Below are 5,777 nucleotides of genomic sequence, written 5' to 3'. Positions count from 1 at the left end.
GATTTTTCAATTTTATAAAAATATCGGAACCAAAATCGCGCGATTAGAAAACTGTTAGAAATAATAAGCGGAGCCGACGATGGAAATGTAAATGGACATAAAAGATTTTGAAAAGAAAGCGACCGTGAAATGAATGAGTACTTAAAGGAATAATAAGAGTAAAATGAGTCACGAGAACAATTAAAAAAGTAGCGCGTATCTACGAGTCGCCATAAATAATAATGGAATCTAACGAAATGATGTGTGTTTATGATTATAGATTTCTGAGCGGACCCTAGAGCATCCTCCACCTCAAAGTACCCAGGAAAGTTTACGAACCCAACTCCATATACTGTTGTGTTGTGAATGGATTGTTTTACAATCTTTTGCATAAATGTCATACTTGCCATGATACTAAGTATTTGAGTTTTCGCATATATAGCGATAATGTTACGATATATATGTCGTAGAGTATTTTAACGCTGCCATGAGCGTGATGTATGATCATAAGACCGAGAGCCGGTCAGAGTTTTAAAAATGAAAACCCGGGAATCATTCCGGAGATGTTTTGGACGATTAAAGTCCGCACTTATTTTATCCCAAGGGACTCGATGTCCACTTGCGAAACAGTAAATACCTCAAACTTTTATTAAAATGATTTACAAAGATTGTATTCACTCAACTATATTTAATTACTCGAATAATGGATATTATTTTATTTATTCATTTAATATAGGAGAATTATTCCCTAACGATTATTTATTTCAAACTCGACTAATTATTAAAGATTACTTTAATTACTTAAACATAAATTGGTTGAGGAATATTATTTCAAATATTCTTTTAAAATATAATTATTTGAGGTTTAATTATTTAATAAGTTTTATTTAATTATTAAGTATTTATTTAATGATTTAATATGATTTGAAAATCATAAAACCTGATTTAAAATACCTTCTTAATTTCTGAAAAATCATTCGAATAATTTCAGATCGTCGAAGAATATTATCTCGACTTATTTTAAATATTTTGAATATAATTTCAAAAGAAACATACCCTTATTTAATTATCTGTTGACAACGGTCAACTCACATCCTTAGTACTTCCTTCTAAAATTCTGGAAGTACATATATATATATACACTGATAAGATAAGTTGTTTCTATCAACAAGCAAAATGCTTGGGGAACTTCGATGTGGTTCGAGTTCTCGAGATATGATAGGATTCTTTTAAGGACTTGGAGGGGTAGACTCTGGTACTATGTGTACAAGGGATACTACCAAAGGTACCGCAGGCGAAGGTCCTCTATGTACTCAGGAACTTGTGAAGTATGTGTATACCCAAAATGGGACACGTAGCCCGAATGCGGAAAGGGTGATAACCGGGATACGAATGTGTCGTCCTTCTACTAGTAGAAAAGATTACTATTTCCATAGTACGACTGATCATCGTATGCGGTGGCTCCAGTGAATGTCCTAAATTCTTCCAATTGGAATTGTGATGCAATACCGTAACCCAAGCCTAGGTGCTGGGTTTACCATTAAGGTATTCGTAGGATAATAAATCCACTAAAGAGTTGTTTTCTAAAGAAGGTGTGTATCACCGAGGAAAACTATTTTTGAATAAAACATATTTAACATATATGGAATTATACTTGAGATTATCATACAGTCATTTCATACTGTACATTATTATGATAGGCATTATAGCTCACACTTGTTTTCTTAAATTGACACAACACAACAGTGAATCAAGATGCCTATCATGAGACTCACATCCAATAAACGAGTAGGAAACGGCCAGCTGTTCCGTAGGATGTTTGGTGTTGTACGTAAGGTAGATCGAATAAGATGGATTGGTTTTCAGTTGTTTTTAGTCCGGCTTATGTACAAGTATGACTTATGTAAGATAATAAATAAGAAAAAAAATTTTGGCTGATGGACTCACCTTACTTGAAGGTTATTTTCGTGCTAAAACTTAATCACTTTTGGGATTGTAATAACTATCACCTTGTGGAATGATATACCTTAGTAATGAATGGTTGGTTTCCAAGACAATAACCTGTAAGTGTGTGTGTGTTGATAAGTGTGGGGTCATAAAGGTATGAGTATTTAAATACTGTGGTACGAGAGAAGTGTTATACAAGATTCAAGATGGCGTGACCTCCTAGATCCCTGACCCCGGATTTTTGGGCGCCACATATTAAGTGTTGGTTTTACCTCAATTAAACTATTTTTTTTGTTTTAAAAAATGTTCTAAGGACTACGAAGAAGCTGCAAGACTTCGTGATTCTTTGAAATCATCTGAGGAGGAGGAACCAGTATTGCACTTGAAGAGATTGCTGAGAGAAGCCATTGCAAATGAAAAATTTGAGGTACTTGTACTTTTTAGTTTTTAATGCGCAATTGCCCCTCCCCCAGGAAACCGAGAAGTAACTTTGTGCCTTAACTCATAAGGAAATAAATGTTGAACTATTAGCTTTCTTTCATGTGATCATTATGGTGTATATGGTTCATATGGTTAATTTGAGTTTGTAAAGAAATTGAATGAGAAAATGGTGGAAATGATTGGTAAAAGAACTATTTACCCTGTAATTTTTTATATTGCTACTTAACTTATAGACACTGATCTTCACCAGATCATTCGATCTTATCAGGTTTTATCAGAGGAGCATTGTCAGGTAATCCTATAGACCAACTTTTGTGTCTGCAAACAATCTCTGAGTAAGTTGTAGCTAGGTCTAATGTTCATTTGTGGTGATTGGCTATTGTGCAGTATTTTTGAGGACTAAAATATATACATTCTGCAAACATAATTCTGTATAAATTCTGAAAATATATACAGATCAAGAAAGTTTTAACAATGTCAAGCAATGGTTAATATATTTATGTGAAATGACTTGGTGGTGAAAATTGTGTTGTGTTTAAGGCTGGGCAAGAATCCTTCAGGTCCATCACTAGGTCGTATTATAGAGGAGTAGCAGGAACACGTCTGGTTTATGATATAACCAGGTACTAACATTTTGTTTAATGTTCATTTGATACCAAGCAATTTGAGAAGTTTGGTAGAGCTTTGGACGCTGAGTTGCGTGTTTTTTTGCAAACATATATGATTTAATATGAATGTATTTATATGTTTAATGTAATTTAGTGTTAATATGTTTAATGTAATTGAGTGTAACTGAATATCGTATTTAACATTTCCAACTGCATGTATTCTAAGTTTCACAAAAAGTATAAGAAATAATTTTGTGATACAAATAAATCAAGTTTACCTCTATACTAAAAGTCTAGTTCTTATTATAAAAATGCATGTTACTAGACTTGGTAAGAAGAAACTAGAAAGACGTAATTGGCAGTTGGTGTGATGGAGCAAATGACGTGGGAATGCTTCAAGATTCTGACATCGGGGTCGAAAGTGGTATTGAAGGAATGCATGTGCTTAACTAGTAGCTACATATGTTCTCTGGAACATTTGGTTTTGACTTTGTTTGTAGTTGAAGATTAGATATGATGTGCGTAGTTGGTTGATTGAATGGATTAGATAATCTAGTTAGTTTATACATTTGATGACTTATGAAGTTTGTTGGTGGTTTAGTAATAATAAAAAGAATTTTGTGATTTCATTTGTTGGTATTATCTTTAATATTTTTGGTAGATTTTTGTTTTGGAATATGTTTTATTTTTAGCATTTGGTTTTTTTGGGGTGTATATAATATAATCAGTTGAGGCAAATGTATAGTCAATAAACATCAACTGGATGTACAACTTCTGAAAACTGATGTTAATGGTCCCAGATATCTGCTAACAACTAATGTGAAGGATTATAACAACTAATGTATATGTGGCTGTAGAGAAAGGTCCTACATTTTTACATCGACTAGAGATTGATGTTAAAGAGGTAGGAAGACTACAGTTTCTAAAACTAAACCGATGTTAAAACTGTCAAACACATCAGTTCTAGTTGAGGAACCGATGTCTAATAAAACCTCTAATATCGGTTTTCATTTACAAGTGATGTGAAAAGGTAATTTTGACATCAGTTTCATGTTTAAAATCGATGTTAATGCTGATTTATACCTTGTAAATTAAATGTTGAAGTTCATAATTAGATCATATTAAAGCTATATTTAAAAGGCTATGATACAGTTTCTGTTTAAAAACAGAGCATATACATCAGATTTTAACCTGGAACCGATGTTAAAGTTGTTCACAGACATCAGTCCATAACCGATGTCAAGGGGGGGGGGGACCTTTCTCTATCCCTGCATAGATATCAGTCAGGAAAACTTTTAACATCGGTTTCTGGCCGATGTCTATTGAAAGTTTTCTAGTAGTGCGCATCATCTCTGTCCATTATTTTATGTAAAAAGTTCTCATTGCATTTTTACACGCTCGACCCCTGTTACACGCTTAACGCCATATTTAACATTTCTTCCGGTAGTAATGTAAGGCACATCGTGGTCCTGTTGCCATCTTGAAGGAAGCACCATTTCATACGCAATTGATTGATACGTTTTAGAATCGTGGAACGCTCAGCTTCCGCTATCGGTCAGACTTCTTTAATCATTCCCCGTATAATATTTATAGTACTACGATACCTTTCGGGTCGTATTTATTATTCTCGCTAGCGCATAGACGTATTCGCCTTTATTGGGAACTGCTACTAGTGGCCTTTAAAGGGCGTGTACGATTTTCTTTGCCTTCCGTCAACGCTAACCATAACATCTTTCATTCTTCCACATTATCCTTCTTAAGGGATATCAGCGGTTATTTTCCTCAAACTAGTGTGGTAAGTATATCTACGCGATTCTTTCGGCAATGATAGGCGATTCTTCTAATCGTTCTAAATAAAAGGCAAGCCGCTAGATAGTTCTCTCGCCCTTCTTGTCGATTTGAGAACTCTAAGTCATGCCTCAATTCATTGTTTTTCATAGAATACTTGAGAAATAACCCAATTGTGAAATTAAATCTTGGGTCCTTGTGTGGCGCAATTGTCACGGGGTCTTTCTTTCACCCATTATCTCTTTCGTATTCATTACAATTTCATCGGGTGGAGACCTACCATTTATATAATACAATAAGTGGTTTTATTTAACCTATAACTCAAAATACCCAAATAGCATGATGGCTTACTTAGTTCCTGATAATTTTTGTTCATAATTTTTTTATAATAAACTCTTACTCCCATTCGGGTCATTTACAAGCCGCAATCGCCAAAATTTTAATCCTTGTCATTCTGTTTTCATTTTCAACCACATCAATGATATCCCTTTTCATATTCGGTCATGACTAACATCCTCTTTAAGTTTCTAGACATCTTTAATTCTTCCCGTTATGTAATAAGGGTTCTCTTCACATTATCTCAACTTCAAAATTTATTCATTCGATCCTTCTCATCAGTTGTTTTAAAATTTGTCATCCTCAAAATATCTTTTCCTACTTAAAGTGTCGGCCACCACATTGGCCTTTCCTTGATGATAATAGATTTCTCAATCAAAGCCCTTGATCAATTTGACTATAGCCTATATCTCGTGTTCAGTGTAACAAAATCCTATTTTTATCATCGAGTATTTTTAACAAGAGGTTGTTAATAATCTTATCTTCACTTTTTGAAAATCTTATTCCTCGAATTCATACCTGCTTGGTCTTTCCCGAATTCATTAGTTATCCCAATAATTTTTATAGAAGCGTACCTCACTAATCATGTTGGTATCTCTATTATCGTTCTTCTATAATCATGTTAAAGATCCTTAAGATGATAACTAAACATGGTATTCCCTTTTCAAAATAACTTAC

The 5,777-nt window shown here is 33.8% G+C and overlaps 1 long non-coding RNA gene across 1 annotated transcript; it reads left to right on the top strand.

Moving 5' to 3' along the window:
* Positions 1-1,040: 1,040 nt before the first annotated feature.
* On the top strand, positions 1,041-3,580 carry LOC141716971 (uncharacterized). Its single transcript, XR_012573472.1, has 3 exons — positions 1,041-2,353; positions 2,636-2,659; positions 2,908-3,580. It is a non-coding gene; the product is annotated as an uncharacterized LOC141716971 (long non-coding RNA).
* The last annotated feature ends 2,197 nt before the right edge of the window (positions 3,581-5,777 follow it).

This window comes from Apium graveolens, chromosome 4 (genome assembly GCF_009905375.1).
Source record: "Apium graveolens cultivar Ventura chromosome 4, ASM990537v1, whole genome shotgun sequence".
Lineage (NCBI taxonomy): Eukaryota > Viridiplantae > Streptophyta > Magnoliopsida > Apiales > Apiaceae > Apium > Apium graveolens.
Note: the sequence above shows the minus strand (reverse complement) of the source record. Positions and strands in the feature narration are given on the sequence as shown.